General features: G+C 42.5%; 1 protein-coding gene across 3 annotated transcripts in view; it reads left to right on the forward strand.

Moving 5' to 3' along the window:
- Positions 1–21,722, forward strand: part of babam2 (BRISC and BRCA1 A complex member 2) — a 130,409-nt gene that overhangs the window by 46,067 nt on the left and 62,620 nt on the right. The gene's annotated exons all lie outside the window — the stretch shown is intronic.

Genomic DNA, 21,722 nt, shown 5'->3' on the forward strand with positions numbered 1-21,722 from the left:
CTCTGAACTGTGTTGGTGTCTGCAGGCGGTGGAGCCTGAAAACACACTCCGTTTCTAGATGTATACTGTCTCTACTCTCGCTGGAGAGCGCCGGAGGCCACAGCGTTTTGGCCTCATCCAGCCTGGCCTCCGTTTGTGAAAGAGAGTGATGGCAAACATACAGAAAACAGCACCCATCATCAGCATTTGTCCCTTTTATCTGTCAGACCTCAAGCCCTGAGACGTGTCTCGGTCGGCTGTTTGTAAATGGTCTCAGCTCAGTCACACTTCACATATTCCCACTTGTGCTGGGAATTTTATTTAATTTATGTTTGCCCTAGTCTGCTTTTAGCCCCCTCTGTAAAAAGAATGAAACCAAGCCCTGAGGGAAGCACTATTAGTGATATAATTATTTGATCTCTTAGACACGCTTGTCGTCACTTGCAGAAACGAGGCGCTACTCATTGACCTTTGACCGGCGTGGTTATGGCTGCACAAGCAGGGAAACTAAATTGTCAAACAAGTCTAAAGTATTTGGTGTTTTATTTTTAATAGACCAAATATTGGATGTGTATTAATATTCCTGTCACTCTTATCATTCTTTTCTGCTGCACACCTATATGCGCTCACAGTATTGTGCTGTATTTGGCAGCTGGGGTATACATAGTCTCGCTAAGGGAGTGCTTGAAGACTTGAAGAGAGGAAAGTAATGAACATCATCAGCCCACACCTTGTCCACCTACGCATTACAGAGGAACGGGACTGTGCTGCATATAAGCTGGACTGGACTGCATCCCAAAACCGATGACCTGAATTTTCATTCTGACAGTTGTCATGCAGTTGCTTCTGTCAGTGTGTGTGTGTGTGTGTGTGCAGTCTAGTGTCAGTTGTTGACATGCATTGCACATTTGTGCTCTGCAACATATTCCATAGTGTTGTAGAGCAGCTGAAGTGTAATTAATGTATTCCTGCAGTCCCTTCTGACTGAGTGCATGCATGTACCCTATATAATCCCCGTGTAAAGAAGCAATGGAGCTCCAAGTTTGTTAAAGAAAATGTCATTCAGACTCGGTACATTGCAATGTACACATGCTGTTTTGGATGACTGCTTTAAAGGGACTTTACAGAGTTTTGAATTTTTATGCTCGTGATTGCCCCCTCAGGCGAAAAGCGTAATGGCAGCTTCAATAGTAGGCTCGTGCACGAGGCACGCATGCTGTTCGTGCACACTCCTTAACGAAAATAACAGCTGAGACAGTCCCGTGTGTGTGTGTGTGTGTGTGTGTGTGTGTGTGTGTGTGTGTGTGTGTGTGTTTGTGTGTGTGTGTGTGTGGCCCAGAGGACAGGAGAACGTGCAGCTAATTAATTAAATAATGTGGTTCTGTAGCTTTCTCTTCAGCACAGCGACAAAGGTTTATGATGGGTCAGTCCTCCTGCATGCTCAGATCATTCCCTTCCCTTGCTTGAAAAATTGTTCCAAAATGAAAGTTGAACCCACATCTTTTTTATCTGTGAATTCAATGCCGTTCGGCGAGTCTCAAATAAAAATTTGGGCATCTTACTGTAAAAAAATATACCATTAATGTAAAAAAATAAACTCTAAATAAACTATGTTAACATCCAGACTCTAACCCAGGTCTTCTGCTTGAGAGCCAGACATCTTACTAGTTGAGCTAAAGCGTCAGTGATGTCTTTTGTATCTGTAACATTTATATTCTTGATGACAGCTGAAACAACGTTTAAAGAACGGTTCGGAGTGAAAATGGCTATTTTGTTGCTAATTTGCAGGAAATATCTAGAAGAAAGTTCTACAGAAAGTAGCTAAGGGTCCTCAGAAATGTAGCTAGCTTTGTCACTAGGCGTTAGGAACAGCGACAAAGTGGCTCTGCCTCTCTCTCTGCTGCTAAAGCTACGGATAGCAAATGCTACGGGCGATGCCTGAGCGTGAACGCGCATGAAGCAGCCTGCTCGACCCGAGCATCTCTCTTCTTCTGTGATTTTACAGAAAAACAGGCAATCCCAGTAAAAATGCCAGGGCTCATTCTACAGGACCAGGGCATTGCAGGAGAACGTATGAAGAAGACATTTATTATTTCTATACATGTTTTGGCTGTCACACTTCCATAATGTCTCTTTAAACATTTTTTACCCAAGTTGAAACCAAATTAAGAGTTTTTCTGTCTAAGTGTCGAAGTGACTCAAGATTAAGGTTTCCAGGTGTGTGCGGAAGTTGAAAATCATCGTGGAGTCGTTGGGGTTTGGTTGGTGGAAAACAGGGTTCAGCTAAACTGTTTTCCCTATAATCTGTTAATGCTGACGGATGCAGATTGATGCAAGAAATAAGAAGTCTAAAACACGTTTAGTCCATGTTAACTGGTCCCATTTCATGGTCTTCTGCTTATGCTGGCCTCTAACAAGGAAGGTCAGACTGTCCCTGCAGTGGATCCCAAAGGTTTCCCAGGCCTGCAGAGAATCTGTGTCAGCCATTTTGGTCACCTGTTCTTCAAGTCGTTACTAAAAGCTCACATCCATCGCTAAGGAAGATGGAAATCTTCACCTTCCCTCCCTCTGTTCACCACAACGAATCAGTGTAGAAACCTGATGAGCTGGCCAATGACGTCACACTACGCCTCATTTGTTTACCCAGCTAATCACTAAAATCAGTATCAGACACTATTAACAACAAGGCTCTCAAAACATTTCATAACCATGAAGGTTTGCATGCATGGGTTTAGGATTATATTGTGGTCATTCAATTGTTCTTATGTTGTATACTTGCTTTCATTCCACAAAGTTATTTAAAAACCATAAAGATCCTCCAAACCAGATGTGAGTAAATTAATTTGTGTATATTGATCATGTTATTTATTTATGGCATGTAGTCTGGTACTCTTTATTGGACCAAATATCAGCTAGGAAGGTAAAGATGTATTTCTTTGTTAAAGTCTTCCATGTTTCTTAAGAAGAAGGGCAACCCATGAAAAGTACCACCCTGTGCAGATCTGGTGTTCCGTGGTGTTCCGAGCATGATACGGGCCAACGGAACTTCCGGAACTTGTCTGACCCGACCAAAATCATCGTGCCAATAATGTAATAGGATAGCATGGACAGGCACTGGGCCCGAGCCGATCTGGTCACCTCATCACTGCAGATGCTGCACCAGTCCACTCGTCATTCTCCTTCTCTGTCCTCTCCTCACACCAAAGTACTTTAACTCCTCCACCTGAGGCAGAACCCCTTCCCGACCCGGAGTGGGCAGTCCACCCCAAGTTAGTTAAACTAGCTAACTAGTGCCAGCGGTGGCAATGGCTAATTCCAAGTTTTACCTCAGGTTTTTTTAAGGAGTAACTTACTGTCAAAGCAACAAACTTCTCTGATCTCCACTGACATTGTCTCTTCTCTACCTCAACAGTTTTAATTAAGACTGGTTTGTCTTTTGTCTGAGATCTTACCAAGCCTTCAAAATGAGTTCCAACCTATTTAATCAAATGTTTCTTTACAAAGAAAATCATAACTATAAAAATCGACAAGGTGATGCTTTTCAGACAGAAAATCCGCCATCAGCCAGGTATTGTAGGTCGAACTGTTGACCCTGATTTGAATCAACCTTCCCGTCAAATCCACAGATGTCCTTGCTTGAGGTCGGACGATTTGGCAGTGAAGCAGAAATCTGTTCAGACACAAGCTAGTGTGTACAGCTAGTGAACGCCGAGATGTTGCTGGTGGGCAGAGAGCTGTGGAGGACGACCATCACCTGAAGCGAAGCATCCGTGTGGTCTGAGCTCACGACAGTGGACATGTTTACCTTCCTGCATGGACTACCCTGCCTCGGGGAGGCGGGAGGAATGCTACTTTTTTTATTCCATTATTTTCTGGAGGCAGGGGCTGCCTGCCATACTTAAAGAGTGGGAAGGACACTGAAAGCAGAGATGAAGGGAAGTGAAATGCACGCAGATGGATGTTGGCAGCTTCTTCCCCTCCAAAGGCCGTGTGGTCCTTTTAGGCGCTGCTTTAGTGTCCTTGATGGTACCTTGACCTCTTACTCACTCGTATAGCTTTTTTCCAGATCCTCTTCCTTAGCTGTGGCATTTGACCTCTCACTGCACAGTGCAAAGGTTATTCACACGTTTCACCAAGACACAGTTGCATGGTTGTTAATGGAAGCAAATACACTAGCATCTTGATGATGCATACATGTTTTTGGTAACGTTATGACAGTCTACCTGTCCACTCGGGGTTCCAGACTAACTCACGTGTATGTGCAGCTGCAGATTCTCCCTTGTTGCTCTACGCCTGTGAGCATAGAGTGATGCCAAATCCGTGACGGAGCCCTCTGCTCTCGCTTCACTTGAGCTCTGTTTCCCCCACAAGCACTGACCCATGTCACCAGCTCTGAACTGACTGCCGTCTGAGTGTGTATCTGTGTGTTTGTGGTGTTTGGGTCCTCAAGTAGCTGTCGTTGGTCATTTCAGTATTTGCCCTGCTTCATAGTGTTATCTGCACTACAGGATGAACGTGATGTTTGGTTGCAGTTTAGATGGAGGGTATTTTGGAGGGTTCTCACCAGGGATGTGTATTTTTGAAATTCTGGTGATACGATGCATATCACGATACAGAGGAGACGATACAATAAATCACGATATATTGCGATACATTCGGTCAGATGTCACAAGCAATTTTTTTTACTGAATTTATTGCAAGAATGTTCAATAAACAGTCCAAACTGATACGTAACATGTTTAACATGAGGTATCTGAACCATGATAGAGGGATTTACAGTTAAATGGTGGAAACAAAACCTGTTGCACACTGCTGCCAACTAGCGGGCGGCGATCGAATTGCACAAAACGAAAAGAAAATACACAAAAGTTTGCATGTAAATTCTTTCAAGAATTAGATACACGGCTTTTGAATATCAATGTAATAATCGCAGGAAAAAATATCACGATATATTACCATATAAATATTTTTGATACATGGCTTTTGAATATCGATATATTGCTGGAAAAAATATCACGATATATTGCCATATCGATATTTTCTTACATCCCTAGTTCTCACCTGACCTTCTGCATTTCAGCTCAGTAGTACTTTACTGATATTTCCAAAGAACATGCAGGGTTTGAGCAAACTGGTCATTTTTTATTTTATTTTGTTGTGCAGACAAATGTCCTTGTTCCTGTAAATGTGTTGGTTCAAGGATAGTTCAAAGTGAAGATTATAAAGTCCATGGTACATGGTGCAGATTCATCATCTGTTGGCTTTGCTAACTCAGCTAAACCAGTGGTGGACATCTGTTATTGGTCAGTTCCAAAAGTTACTTATTATTAAAAGTACGTCCAGTGATTACTTTCTGGCAGGTTGAATAAAATCAGCCCAGTGTTACATGAGATAATTTTTTAGCAACAAAAACAAATAGTCAAATAAACACAGGGTATCCGTGGGTCCTTAAAAAGTCTTAAATTAGCTTTTCCAAATTTAAGGCCTTAAAAATCCTTAAAAATTAAAAATAATCCTTAAATCCAGTTTCCAAAGGTCTTAAATTACCAAAGGCCCAATAAACAAGATTCTTTTATTTCTATAAAATTTTCGTGAATTTCTACTTGGTGTTCAGCATTTCTTTGTATGATGTTGCCGTAAGCGGAACCGTACACATTCATTTGGTTGTGAAAGGGGACTATTTTTAGATGAGCACATTAGCTGGTTAAGCTAGTGGGAGCTTGCGCCATGTGGAAGTTTAATGGTAACTGGATGGCTAATCCCACGTAGCACCGGTTCCAGGCAATAGCTGGAAATTATAGCTTAAATTTAACTTTAAAAAACAGCTTAAATTTGGTCTTAGTGGCCTTAAAAAAGGTCTTAAAAAGTCTTAAATTTGGCTCCCTTAAACCTGCAGATACCCTGAAACATCCTGCCGGTTTGCAGCGTGTGATAATTCTGAAAAGCGTGGTAAGATTTTTACCTTGTTTTTACTTTTTAAACGCAGAAATTTATTTGTTTCTGCACAATTTAGCCTCCATCATGTCAGTCCCACAAAGCCCCCCCCACACACACACACACACACACTTAAGCCTTTCGCAGCTCTATTTATATGTCGATGCTCTAACCTGAGGGATGTTAGCATCAGGCCCTGGGCATCGCTGCTCCTTGTTTCGTCTGCACAAGCTCTGCATGCTCCAAAGAGTGCACTTGCATCTAATTATTTGTACTCTAATTATTTTCGGTCCTGCATCCTCGTAGCCTCTCCCCCTGCCACACGCTCACGCTTTAACCTTCGAAGCTCCACAGGCATCAGCGGAGAGGGGGAAGCAGAGCTGTGGGCTTATTACGCTGCATCCTCTCATTTGCGGTGCCACCGCCACTGACTTGATTATTTCACTGCTTCTTTTTATTTTTTGTTTCCTGTTTTATTATTTATTTTCATTAAAATCAACTCTTGAATCAAGCCTTGAGCGAATGTGCCATCCCCAAACATTAAATGCTATTGATTACACTGAGCTGACACATTTGAAAGCGACGTATGTGTTTTAGCCTCTCCTGCTGTAATCTAATTGCTACAAATCCATTTCATGGAGAGGAGATTAAGGGATCTGGGAGAAATACTTTTTCAGTGGTCCTCTCAGAACCTGCTCCTGGTGTTCCTCAGGGCTGTGTTTAACGATGGTGTTGTCTTACACCCGTCAGGAGAGTGGGAACTCAGCCCCCCCCTCCACCAAGCTGTGGACAGGATTGGCGCTGTAATCTGTCTCTTTAGAGGGCTCTTTACATAACAGCCCTTTCATTGTCATCTGTGTGACAACAAGCAGATTGTTTCCAAATAGTCAATAATTCACTGAATTGCTTAAACTCTGCATTGAATACATGCATTGCAAAACAGTATATGTGTAGCCTATCAGCAAGAACACTGACATAACCGAGCCAAACGTAGCCTAATCATTTGTCCACAGACCCTGAACAGATGCAGCAGGGACAGAAAGTAGACGGGTGTTTATAATTTACATCAAAGTAGATGAGTTATTTAGATTTGTCACAAGGGAAGGTAAAAGAACTGTCAACACATCTCTCCACAAGACGATTTCCCTGATTGTCTTGTTTTCTTGTGCGCTTCACTCAGATTTGAGGAATCCCAATTCTCTTTCATGTTAACCTAAATACTTCATGTTGAAACGTGTCAAGTGGAAAAGAGCTTTTGGAGTTGCACTTATGCTGTCATGTCACTCACAGTCTTATCAATCTGAGCACCTGACTGTTTCTTTAAAGCACACTCCGGCACCTCCTCTCCCTCAGACACCTGGATTAAGTGAGCTGGAGAGTGACACAAAGCCACTTACGTGACGGCCTACGCCGCTGAATCACCTCACGGGAACGCCAGGACGCCGCTGATGTTTATTTTTGTGTTTGTCCGAGTTCTCGCTTTATCTTGTCCCTTTTTTTGTGAGGGCTTGGTGGTGACTTCAGCTTCCCAGGAGATAAGCCTGGAGCCTCATCGGCCTGCAGCAGTCACCTTACCTCTCGGGTTGCCACATAATTGCTACCCCTTTCTCAACCTCCCTTGAGGCTGTCGTTTTTGCGGTTTTCTGTCCCTCTCTACGTGGCAGTTGAGCTTTTGGAGAAGTCGTGGCTGAAGATAGCCCACTGCATCACATGATGGGTCTTTCACAACCCTCTGCACAGACCTGGAAAACAACTCTGCGGACACAATATAGACACACACGCCCACGAGCGCCCACTCCCTTATAACTGTCACCCAATGAGCAGGCGGATGTGACAAAGGAGAGTGAGGCTGAAGCATCGTCAGTCATCATCTTAGGTCCAGTTACAGCAGGTCATCATCACTGACACCTTCTGCCCTTTTTGTTTCACAGCCACTAAGTAAAAGCTCTAAGAACTAATGGCTGACAAAGGGTCATCCTAACTACTTTTTAAACTTTCAGCTTGTAGGACTCTTTGAAAGACAGAAAGTTCAGGCCTTTCAGAATCGACTTTATTGCCAGTGCCCCAGCGTCCTGAAGCGTAGAAATTTGTCTCCTGTTGCGTGACTGTTGAACATTTGATGCCAAAGCAAGTGGTTGTGATTTGTGGCCTTGCCTTGCCCTTGCACGGTAAACACTGACTAAGAGCTCAGGAATCTTAAGAGCTATAAAATAATTGCAGGTTACTCCCATAATGCTCGGAGGGTGCCGGTCCTTTGGCTCAGCGCTGTCTCATCACTGGTTCTGGTTAAGCTTCTCTGGGTGCCATTTTTAAAAAAAGATCAAATCTTGCAGAAGTTGAGCTCCTGTTTGCTCATTACTGCATTTGACCAAAGGATTAATAACGTCTTGGCAAATTGAATTGAAACTTGTGTTGAGGAGTAAATTAGGTCGCCAACAAAGTTGTAACTGCAGATTCACGCTGCTGCCCTGTAAACTTTATTTTATAGAGCAGAGGCAGGAAACACTGAAGGAACCATTTTTGACAAAACAGAACTTTGCATGCATGAAACATGGCATGGAAAATAACACAACACATTGGGTTAGGCAGGAACCTACAAGAAAGAAAAAACATCCATAAACCTGGAAGGATCAACCTTGCAGAAAGCAGACCAACTGTAAACAAAAACACACTTAATTAAATGAAAATGTATTATTTTTGTGTATTTTTGATTAAATGTTTGCAACTACTGTTGGTTTTAAAAACCCGTCACCTCGTTAGAAACAATTCCTATAAAATTGAATACATTTGCCACCTCATTGCTGATATTTTGCACACAAATGCACCAGCTCAGTGGCCTATGGTGAAGTGCACACCCTGGGACAGGGAGATCGGAGTTCAAATCCCGGTCGGGTCATACCAACGACTTTGTAAAAATGGGACCTAACGCCTCCCTGCTTGGCACTCCGCTTTAAGGGGTTGGATTGGAGGGTTAAACCACCAAATAGTTCCCGAGTGCGGCCGTGTCTGCAGCTCACCGCTCCCCACGGGGATGGGTCAGGTGTGGAGGACTATTTTCACCACACCACACAAGTGTGTGTGTGACAACTATACTTTAACTTCATCACACAAAATAAACTTGCCTGCTTTAAAAATGCATTCAAGCCAGCATTCAACACCATATTAAAAGAATATCCTAGGGGTGGAATAATGGAGACCTGCATCGTGCACGGGAGTGATCTGTCGCTGGTTGTTTAGCCGTCCAGGAGAAGCTTTGGCTAACATCTTTCACAAGTGAGAAGGTAATTTGGACATTTTTAGGCATGTGGTCAGGACATCTTGACATCCTCAAGGAACACTGTGTCAGAAAAAGCCCGTCCCTTCTACGCAACAGGAAAACATATCATTCATGGCCACGCCCACCAAGGTTTGGGACCACCAACAGGAGAGCAGAGCATGTCTTGGCTAGTAGAAGATATCCAACAAGGCTTGTGTTATTTGTGGAGATGATGCATAGCAAAGAAAGAAGAGTGAACAGAGGCAGTGGAAGAGTCTTGTTACTGTTATCCAGTCAGAGGCTAAACATTTGCATATCACGAATACTAATGACTCATAATCCTGTCATTTTCCACCCAAACCCCTCTGACAAACTTCTGCTTCCTGAAACAGGAGTGCCAGAGCTTTTTTCCACAGAAAACAACTCACAAGGCATTCATTCGTACTAGAGACCACATCAGATTTATCGGGAAAAACTGAGGAAATGAGTCATTTAGCCAGGAGGATTTTCATCAAACTGGTTAGAAATACTTTTTTCCCTTTTTCTTCACTTGCATCTCCCAAAAACGGACATCCTGAAATATGATTTCTCATTTCAATCATTGTTTTTCTGCTTCCTGCTTTTGGAGAGCCTTCTTTTTGAGTGATGGAGTATCTGTGCAGCACTGAGACTTGGCATTTAGTCAGGAAGCAAGTTGCCCAAAAGACATTGCCAAGTAATTGCCAGTTTGGGCTTCACTAATGTAGTTTGCAAGTGGAATCTGAAAAGGCCAGCCAATGCTTCCATGCAGATAAACAATTATGTGGCTTTTAAACGTTGGAAGTATTATAGCTTAGTATGCTCTTCAAGATGAATTTAAATGCCAGGCATAAAAGGTCTGAAAGTGAAATAGGATGCGAGAGTGCAGAAAGTGTCAGAAGATGATCTTTTTTTTTCTTTTTAAGAAATTACTTCTTCATTACTGAGCTATGATTTATGATTGTTGCCAGTAAACAATTGGCTTTTTTCTTTTCCTATTATTTTGAAACTACTCTGGATTTTGCTAAAGGCTTTGAGTCCAAAATGGAGGCAGGAAATGCGCACTGCTCTGCTAATTAAGCTGACAAGGCAAACTGAAACTAGGCTGTTGCAAGACGTTGGATTCAGTTGCAAAAGAGGAGGATACAGTGGGCTGTTGGCAGTTTTCTAACGGGAGTGTTACGCCGCTCCTCATCCACTATTTCTCTTTTTTTAGTTCAACTATCTCAGTGTTTCATTGGACATTATAAAACACTGCATTATAAAACATGTTTTATTGTATGAACTATTAAGGACATTGACTTCTTTCACTTTTGAAACCCTTTATGATTAGGATACTTTAAAAATGTATGTTCAGTTAGGTTTTTTAGGAAATAATTTACATTTTTATTTGACATACTAAATATTTAACAATGAAAACAGTTATTTATTTATATTGTCTATGAGGTCCTACTAACTTTCACACTAAAAAACAAGATATGTCTATTTTTTCAATCATTTTCTTAATTGAAACTGTAAAAACTTAACTTTTTTTTTACTACAAATTCAACAAAATCAACCAGTAAGATTAATAACAGACACAATAATCACATTCCTTGTGCCAAGAGCCAGCTTCTGTAGCCAAAGATCAGACTGCCAAGGTCCCCGCCCTCGACTACCACCCGTCACACACTGCACCCGACCAAAGGGGCCAGGAAAGGGGGACCCATGTTTCCTCTACGGGCTGTGCCCCGCCGGGCTCCATGAGTGAAAGCCCGGCCACCAGGCGCTCGCCAGCGTGCCCCACCTCCAGGCCTGGCTCCAGAGGGGGGCCCCAGTGTCCCACGTCCGGGCGAGGGAACACGGTTTCCATTTATATAATTCATCACACGAGGTCTTCGGGCTGCTCTTTGTCTGATCCCTCCTTTTCTCCTCAGAGTGGTTGGGCTCTCCCTTAGAGATAGGGCGAGAAGCTCGGTCATCCGGGAGGGGCTCGGAGTAGATTCGCTGCTCCTCCACATCGAGAGGAGCCAGTTGAGGTGGCTCGGGCATCTGGTCAGGATGCCTCCTGGACGCCTCCCTGGTGAGGTTTTCTGGACACGTCCAACCGGGAGGAGACCTAAAGGAAGACCCAGGACACGGTGGAGGGACTATGTCTCTCACCTGGCCAGGGAACGCCTTGGGATTCCCCCGGAGGAGCTGGCCAAGTGGCTGGGGAGAGGGAAGTCTGGGCCTTTTGCCTTAGGCTATTGCCCCCACGACCCGACTCTGGATAAGCAGATGAAAATGGATGGATGGATAGACAATAATCACATTACAACACACTTTTATTAAATGCTTTTATGTATTTAAATGTGTTTTTCTTCGATATGTAAAACAAAAAACTGGATTAACCCATGAAAAGGATTTAGGACAAACCTGAAATGTTTTTATGTTGAAGTGTGGGTCCGTACAAATCACAACGCCAGTTTTTACGATTGTAGTTATTGTAGATGAACTGATCCTATTTTAGGGCTAGTGTTCTGTTTACTTTCAGCTTCATAAACCTGGGAAGCCTGCTGTGATTACTGCCAGCTGCCGACATCTGGCTCTCTTAGAAAGTATCCCACAGTCAGAATGTTGGAGGGAGTCTGGATGAAGCTGCTTTTGGTAACGATGACAAGCTTTCATCTCATTCTTGTTTCGGACTGTCACAAAAAGTACAGCACAGCTGCAGCGGTCGAAATCAAAGCGCACCTGTGTAGTAGCGTGTAGGAGAATCATCTTTGGTTTAGCCGTCGCAGACAAAATTATGCTTTAATTATTAGTGCATGCCAACCATCATGGTGGCATACTAGAAAAAAAACACCTGTGATACACGCAGGTGTGTTGCCTTTAACCTGACTGGCAAAGGTTTGTGTTTCTGTGATGTTTCAGGACAGCCAGACATCTCCAAGCATCCGTGTCAGCTTGATTACTTTAAAACATTTAAAGGTCTTAGACTTTATTGGGTGGTTTAGTGCAATAATAAAGCAAAGTCTTCCCCCGTAGGCCTTGTTCTGCTTTCCGACTGAAAAAAGATTGTTTACTTTGCTTTCATGTTCAGAAAATTAGAAATAAACTTAAAACTAACTTTGAATACATGGAAAGCAGTTGAAGGAAGGCAGATGAATCTGTTCTAGATTTTAGCAACAGCTAATTCGTTTTGTATTCATGTAGCAGTGCCAACTGGGGCTGCAACGATTCATCGACGTTGTCGACAAATATCAACAATAGAAATAGTCGACAATGAATTTCATTGTCGAAGTTGTCGCCAGACGTGTTTTTTCCGACCGAGTGAGGCATCTCACTTCATTACAATCTCTGCCGAGAGTCGCACATGCGCGATAGCTTCTCTCCTGAGCGCCAACTAACAGAAATGGTGGCGTCCAGCACAGCAGCTACGCGTACCAAAACATCTAAAGTTTGGAAGCATTCTAGCCGGGATTCGGTGAATAAAAAGATGACCTGCATTGTTTGCAAAGCAGTCCTCGCGTATCACGGCAGCACCTCAGTGATGCATGAACACTTAACGAGAAAGCACGTCGGACAGTTGAATTAAACAGAGTGACTCACCTCGGTAAGACTTAAAGAGCAAATTCCAGGTTAAAGTTTTTTTCTAATTCATATAAACTGTTGTCCAAAAAATACTATTTAAAAAGCTTATTGTGGATATTTCGTTTTAAAATGCATAACAGCAGAGTTTTCTGGTAAAAAGTGTCCTTTCTCAGGAACGCTTCTAAAAGCGCTCTTCTTTTCTAAATCTGAACCTCTGACGTAACCAAAGGGAGTTAGAAGCTTGGCGCTGCCTCAGCTCAGTGTGGAGCGTGGCTAGTTTTAGGGTAGAGAGGTCATGTTATCGAGTCAGTGTGTGTTTACTAGTGTTGGATTGTGTTCTTGTTGATAAACTAGAGTGTGTGAAGGCTGTACCAACTCCAGCCTGTCTGGATTTTGAGTCCCCGGGTTTCCAGATCAGAGAAACGACGCCTCTATCTCCGTGCCTGAGGGCATTTCTGCGGCTGAAAAGACGGACTTCTGTAGCCCACATCGGTCAGTACCGGGACAGGGAGGCTCGTGCTGGGCTCCGGAGACCCGTGTCGGGGTTTAAAAAATTAAATGTGGATCTCTGGAGCTCAGATCACCATCAGAACCAGGTCAGAACCGACCACCAGAAGAGACGCGCGGCTCAACGGGCCAGCTGGTTTCTGGGTCGGAACCGGATCAGAACTGCCGCCTGGACCACCAGGAGAGGATGTGCAGCTTTTAAAAATAGCAGCTCGACTGTCTCGCTCGTGTTTGGGTCAAATCCAGCTCACAGAAGCCCGCATGAGCTCCAGAACCGGATCACAGGCGTCTCTCTCTCTCACTAAGAGCTAAACTAGGTTAGGTGAACAGATATTAGCGAGTATGAGACAACTCACAGATGCTCATTAGTATTAATATTATATTAACTGACCAATACTATTTTAATTGTCCAGTACACGATAGTAATCAGTACAATATTGTGATATTAGCACACGAGTTTAAGCTAACATGGTTAACTTGTGATGTTAGCACACGAGTTTAAGCTAACATGGTTAACTTGTGATGTTAGCACACGAGTTTAAGCCAACATGGTTAACTCGTGATGTTAGCACACGAGTTTAAGCCAACATGGTTAACTCGTGATGTTAGCACACGAGTTTAAGCCAACATGGTTAACTCGTGATGTTAGCACACGAGTTTAAGCTAGCATGGTTAACTCGTGATGTTAGCACACGAGTTTAAGCTAACATGGTTAACTTTTGATGTTAGCACACGAGTTTAGGCCAACATGGTTAACTCGTGATGTTAGCACACGAATTTAAGCCAACACGGTTAACTCGTGATGTTAGCACACGAGTTTAAGCTAACATGGTTAACTTTTGATGTTAGCACACGAGTTTAGGCCAACATGGTTAACTCGTGATGTTAGCACACGAATTTAAGCCAACATGGTTAACTCGTGATGTTAGCACACGAGTTTAAGCCAACACGGTTAACTCGTGATGTTCGCACACGAGTTTAAGCTAACATGGTTAACTTGTAATGTTAGCACACAAATTTAAGCCAACATGGTTAACTCGTGATGTTAGCACACGAGTTTAAGCCAACATGGTTAACTTGTGATGTTAGCACACAAGTTTAAGCTAGCATGGTTAACTCGTGATGTTAGCACACGAGTTTAAGCTAGCATGGTTAACTCGTGATGTTAGCACACGAGTTTAAGCTAACATGGTTAACTTTTGATGTTAGCACACGAGTTTAGGCCAACATGGTTAACTCGTGATGTTAGCACACGAATTTAAGCCAACACGGTTAACTCGTGATGTTAGCACACGAGTTTAAGCTAACATGGTTAACTTTTGATGTTAGCACACGAGTTTAGGCCAACATGGTTAACTCGTGATGTTAGCACACGAATTTAAGCCAACATGGTTAACTCGTGATGTTAGCACACGAGTTTAAGCCAACACGGTTAACTCGTGATGTTCGCACACGAGTTTAAGCTAACATGGTTAACTTGTAATGTTAGCACACAAATTTAAGCCAACATGGTTAACTCGTGATGTTCGCACACGAGTTTAAGCCAACATGGTTAACTTGTGATGTTAGCACACGAGTTTAAGCCAACATGGTTAACTCGTGATGTTAGCACACGAGTTTAAGCCAACATGGTTAACTTGTGATGTTAGCACACAAGTTTAAGCTAACATGGTGAATTGCTTTTTTTTTCCCGATTTATTCATCATGTTTCACATTTCTCATGTACCATGTTCAGTGCCTTGGGCTTCCCGACAGGGTCGCGGAAGGCGCTTTATAAATAAAGATTTGATTGATTGAACTCACCAGACACCTGCTGCTCCCCCGCTGCTTCTCCTCCTTAATCTCTCTGCTTTGGTTGATTGTTTCTCCCTCTGGTTTGTCTCTGCCCCCTGGGGCATGCAGCAAACTCGTAACTTTCTCCATCATGAGTATAATTGTAAACATTTAAAGTTTCCTCTGTGTCAGTGCCGGCATTAGATTCCATACTAAGCTAACAGGACTCCCTCAGCTGACGTCACTTGGTTTGGCCAAAAAAAAAACAAAAAAAAAAACACTTTCTAACAAAAATGACACTAAAAGCCTAAATAATTTATGTTTGTGTAAAAAAATGTTTAAAATGAGTTTCTATTATGTTTCTCTAAACATTGGTTCATGGGAGTCTCAAACCTGCAATATGCTCTTTAAATAACACCAAAGCCAATACGTTTTGTTTTGGATGTACATTTTTTAAACATATTTTCGCTTTTAATAAATAGAGATTTAATGTTATGCCCGACTGTGCCTGACAAAAGTATTTTAATTTTATTTATGCATTTATGTCTATACTGACTGGGCACTGTGCCTAATTGGTGTTATACAGGGTATTTTTTATTTACTTTTAGTATGAATTGGCCTATCAGCAGCAAAGTTCAATAAAATATGCATTTCCATTGAAGTACCCATCTTTCTTGTGTTTATTATCATTTTTCTCATAATTAAAGCAATCTCGTGCTAAATTTAAGAAAAATTTAATAATTATCCGATTAGTCGACTAATCGTTTCAATAGTCGGTGACTAGTCGACTATTAAAATAGTTGTTAGTTGCAGCCCTAGTGTGAGTTGATTAGATAGTATTTTTATTATGTTTGTTGTATTATGAATTTTTATCCAGTTTTTGCAGATTTAGCCTGTAATAAGTGGGCTGTAGGGGGCAGCAGTGGCTCAGGAGGTAAAGCCCGTTGTCCAGTAATCGGAGGGTTGTAGGATCGATCTTTGGCTTGCCTGCTGGTGGTAGTCGGAGGGGCCGGTGGCGCCTGCTCTCGGCAGCCTCGCCTTCATCTGTGTGCCCACAGTCAGCTGGGGCTACGTTGTAGCTCATCGCCACCAGTGTGTGAATAGATGAATAATACGCTGTAGTGCAAAGCGCTTTGGAGTCCTCTTGACTCCAAAGTACAGGTCATTTATCAGCCTTGGCTGTAATTCAGTGTGTTTACATTAACGGTTCCTCTGAAGCAAATAAAATCGATGAAAATAAAAAGTGGAGACAACCAGAACAGCTGAATTTTAACATTAAAGATCTTTTTGTAACCAAAAGTCCTTTCCAAACAGACGATTCTGTGGTTCGACTTGGCCGTTGTAATCATGCAGTGTTTGGAACTTTGTGGAGAAGCCCTCCGACTCTGATTTTTATCCCGATCAAGCCCCGGTACACATAACAGAACTGTATTTTTGGTGTTTAAAACTTTATGTAACTGGGAGAGTCCACTTCTTACACTGGAACCGAGCCCAAGCAAACATCATGAAAGGAGAGCGTGGTTCTCTGGACGTTCTGCTCGTAGCTTGTTGTGAACAAACAAAATAAGAACTAAATGAGAAGAAAGTCGTCATTCTGTTTTAGTACTCTGTAAATCACATTGTGAAACAGCTGCTGGAAGAAGTCATGACGAAAGTGAGGTCATTCCTAATGACTGCATATCACCTGGAAAAGATCCGACTCCCTGCAGCTGAATATTCATCTAAATACTAAAAAAAGAAAGGCAGAAAGCACTCGATCCACGTTCCTGTAAATATCTGTTTGTGGTTGGTGGTGCCCACGCCCTGAAACACCCAGAGTCAAATGTAAATATTTGAAGTTATGACATAATCATTACTGTTTAACTCCTTTTGTCCTCAGTTGCTGGTTCCACTATTCTTGGTTTTCCCGAGGAGGCTCACGAAACTGTCAAAAGTCAACCCAATGAAGGGATTTATTAGTGTCGTATAAAATGATGCAACAGCTTTCCTTAGACAACAAGACCACTAAACCACCTGTGCATCTTTAAAAAGAAATTAGTGAATGTCGTATTTTTCAGGTTCTCAAAATGCTTGATTTTTTTTGTTTGTAAATGTGTCGACCTGAACGCAGGCACTGCAGAGCAACATCTGCAAACATATTAGCAACAGGAATAATTTATGATGTATGACCCCCAGATGATGGGTGTCTGAAACTCATCTTGGACAAAGGTGTAAGAACCTGCAGCATGCATAAATAACCCACTTTACCTCCTTTATTTCTGGTGTTTGTGACTGTAGTATAACATTTAATGCTTTTTGCCTCATATTTTATTTTTACTTCATGAATCGTGCATTGAATTTTTTGTTTGGGGTTTTCTTGGAGGAAATACAAATTTGCCTCCCCCCAATGGCTTGGCTTAAACCTGCCTAGCACCAGCTGTCTGAGTAAATCCTGAGGTTTACGGCTGCATCTCACACCGCATGAACAGGAAGTGTGGAGTGTGCAGGCATGTGGATGTTGTGGTTTGATAAGCATCGCTCACACTGTCCTGTGTGATCAGACTGGTCTGGGTAGGGCAGCAAAAACTGGCCCAACTTGCCGAAAAGACAAAAAGTTCACTTTCATTAACTCTTGAAACTGTGTCTCGGAGTTGAATTAGTTTTCCTTGTGAGTCACTAGAAGTGCAGCATTTGAAAGAAACGTGTCAAATTCACAAATTGGTCAAACTTGAGGAAGTCAAAGTCAGTTCGAACAGAGACAGCGTTTGGCCTTTAAATCTGTTGAAGCAGGATGGAACAATCACAAAGCAGAGCAGTTAGTTTTTTGTGTTTCAGTGGGAGCGGATCGTTGGCCCAGACTCACCCAGGAGTGACTATCTACCTCTGGGCATTCTGACCCAAAGAAGGAAACTAAAACATGCTGTTATTTAGTTTCGGTCTGATTTCTTTCCCTTAGAAATGCCTTTTGTTAGAACACCTTTCGGTGGGGTTGGAGATGTTTTTCTGTTGTGTTTTTTTTTTTTTTTTGTTTTTTTTGCTGTTTTTTGCCATACTGCTTGAACTGCCCTTATTGGTTACCAATGGCAATCAGTACATTATCTTGGAAAAAACGTAACCAGTCATTGTGAACGTCCCCTTCTAAACGATTGGATCCTGATCCATCCATCAGTCTGCTCTCTAAACGTCCCTCCTTCCTCTACGGATGCTCCTCGTTTGAATCAAGTCACGCATTCTTGGCTTTATTAGCTACCGTACCACAAATGTGTTATCTGGTGATGTAGGTGTGTTACGTAAAGAGTTATGGCGTAAAGGAGGCCAACAATGCGATGCGACAGTATTTGTTGGGTCTGATATTCTCTAGTTGTCTGGAGGTGTGGCTTAAGGGGGCAGAAGTGTGTATATTGGTGTGAATGGATGAATGACGTTTGTGTTGTAAAGGGCCTTGGGGAGTTGTAAAAATGTCGAAGGCACTATATAAATACAGTCTGATTTTTTTTTTTTTATCATACTCTGCCCTGCCTTTAACTAAAGATCTTTGTGCATCTGTTGATGCAATTAAAACTCTGGACACAAAATTATCAAAACAGTTGATATTTAAAATTATTTTATTGCCACCAATAACAACTGTTTTTAATAATTTGTCATTTTTGATGTTTAGCCCAACATACAAGAAAAAAATGAGTCAGGCTATGACACATTTGACTCTTGTTTAACTCTATGAACTTTGTTGGTTTAAATGCTTGTTTAATCTGGATGAACAGGAATAGTTTCACTGATATCCTGGAAAATAAAAGTCATGTGACCACTTCCTGACAGATTTGTAACATGATTTCTTAACCATGTGTTTGACATAAGTGCTGTTAATGCCGGTTGCTTTTAGAAATTCAGTGTGTTAAAACATTTAATTCATAATTCTAGCAGTGTCTTGTGTTTCAGCTCATTTTCTAGGTGCTAGGTTTCTCTTGAAAAAGCTTTTAATCTCAGTGGGAATTGTACCTTATTAAATAAAGGATGTAATTAAAAATACTTTAAAAGTAATCCCGTATGTCCATTTTGTACATGTTTGCCTATTTTGAGTTAGAGGTGTAATCTCCACATGCATTCTGCATTTAATAAATTATAATCATAAACACTCTAATGCTGAGTCAAAGGCCAAAGAAAGCCTGTCTAATCTATAGCGGCCACTTGGGAGCTGTCATAAAGCTCATCATCACTGAGTTTACGCTTCGTATACATGAGATGAGAGGTTATTATTTAAATGAAAACAGGCTCTAGACACGGTCAAACATGTGGAACAACAATAAAGCCTTTTCTTTTATGAAATTTCTAAATCCAAGTGTTCACCTGTAAACCGAAGCCACGCTACTTTTTGACAGTGAGGTGTGATGTGCTCTGGAGTTTTAAGACATTTTATTTCATCAGGCCTCCAACAAAGACAAGACGCATCTAAGATATTATGTTTTACGTGTTTTTGTTGTTTTGTTACATCCGAAGCTGTGCTAGAGCTATGTAATGTAGTGGTGCAAAAGGCTAAACGCCTCTATACTTTGTTCAGATTAAAGGGGAAGCCTAGTTTCCGTCTACTGGGCCATCACTTACAGTAGCAGTTGAGACAAAGGTTTCAACATGAGGAAGAGGAGGAAGATGAGGAGGTTCTTCATCGTACTTATGACATACGAGAACCACAGCCCAAAATCAGAGCTCTGGTGTTTTATTATACACGTACCGTATTTCCTTTCACGCAGCATCTTTAACTCATTCGCTGCCAGCCATTTCCTGATCGGTAAAGTCCTTCGCTGCCAGCGTTTCTCATCGTTTTTACTGTTTTTTAATTCATTCACTGCCATTGACGACTAAAGTCGTCATTTGCATTTTTTTTACTGTGTGGGCGTCGGTCGAGCACTCACGCCGAGAGAACAAACATCTCAGCTCAGAAGCCGATCTTCATCTGCATACATCACTCGTCACGTGATCAGGAAGCAGAACATCCATGTGTAAAGGAGATCGTTTTGGGCCGCTGCCGTAAAAGAAGTGAGGCGCGAACCGGAAAAGCTTCTGCCGATCACAGTTCAACAACGGATTATGAAAGAACGGATGACGCTCGAAGCATGCGGATTCTTCCTGATGTAAGAGGTGAGTCTCCGCTTTGTTTTGGTTGTTTTGGCGTCGACATCATCCTAGCGCGCAACGTTCTGTGACTCTTAAAAAAAACAGTAAAAACAGTGAGAAACGCTGGCAGCAAACGGCTTTTCCGATCAGGAAATGGCTGGCAGCGAATGAGTTAAGAGTCACAGAACGTTGCGCGCTAGGATGATGTCATCGCCAAAACAAAGCGGAGACTCACCTCTTTGATCAGGAAGAATCCGTGCGTTTCGAGCGTTATCCGTTCTTTCATAATCCGTTGTTGAATTGTGATCGGCAGAAGCTTTTCCGGTTCGCGCCTCACTTTTTTTACAGCAGCGGCCCAAAACGATCTCCTAACACATGGATGTTCTGCTTCCTGGTCACGTGACGTGTGACGCACACGGATGAAGATCGGCTTTAGAGCTGAGATGTTTGTTCTCACGGTGCGGGGGCTCGTTCCGACGCCCACACAGTAAAAACATGCAAATAACGACTTTAGTCGTCAGTGGCAGTGAACGGTTGGATCTGAAATAATGACTTTAGTCGTCAGTGGCAGTGAATGAGTTAAACTCAGCTACAGATTCTTCATCACAAGTGTGGATTCATCATCCACTACCTTGGCAATCTCCCGAGCCTTCTGGTGTCACACATTTGGCCTATGAGGCCTTGCTGTATCATATCACAGCTAGGTGTGGGAGCACATGCAGTGACTAATACCACAGAATGGCTCTGACGCTGATGAATTGATAATTGTTTGCACAAGATAAACAACATTTTCCTCGCTGTACCTGAGTCATCAGTGGCATCATGATGTCATAGTAGGCATGCAATCGGGCCACGTGTTTTCTCAGATCGACTCACCTTGATGGTGATGACACTGGAGGTGATACGCTTGTTGGGTTGTGCAGCTTTTGCTTGTTTGGAGTTCTTTGTGTTTCTGTGTTCAGATAAGAAAAATAGTGTTTTTCTAAATCAGGAAATGAAGAAACTACCAGGCCTTTCAAGAGATGTGTACATTGAAAGCTGCCATCACCTCCTTTTCAAGTAAAAATGAAAAAAATGCATTTAAGGAGATGAGAATGCACCTCAGCATCCTCTGTGGAGCGAGGCGGTTAAAGAGAAATCGCAGCCTTAGGAGGGGTGATTAGAGAGCACCGAGCTCAAATCCATTCCCTGATGCTCCAGTGACCCCAGTTTGACTCCTGGAAACCAAAGGTCACGCTCGCCTCCCGTCTCCCTGCACGAACGTTCAACCCACCACCCTCCCCCATCCCATAACCACCCACACTACAGCTCCGAACGAAGATTCCCACCCCCAGCCGAGCATCAGAGGTTTGCAGCATTCACCTCCTCTCTCTCCGTGCCCCCCTCACTTCTCCACACCTCCATGGAATTACTTCCAAATGGCCTACTTTCTGCCTTCGCTCTCAAACAAGTTGTTCATATGTTATTTTTCTTTGCCATGCAGAGATTTCATCCTCCTGATCTTCTGCTGCAATTCCTCTTGTCGGACCAGACTCTGCAAGAGCTCTACTAAATCACCATTTTATTCACCTATTCGTATTCACGCTCCTCTTTAGTCAGATTCTGCTCCGTG

This window comes from Nothobranchius furzeri, chromosome 18 (assembly GCF_043380555.1).
Source record: "Nothobranchius furzeri strain GRZ-AD chromosome 18, NfurGRZ-RIMD1, whole genome shotgun sequence".
Classification (NCBI taxonomy): Eukaryota; Metazoa; Chordata; class Actinopteri; order Cyprinodontiformes; family Nothobranchiidae; genus Nothobranchius; species Nothobranchius furzeri.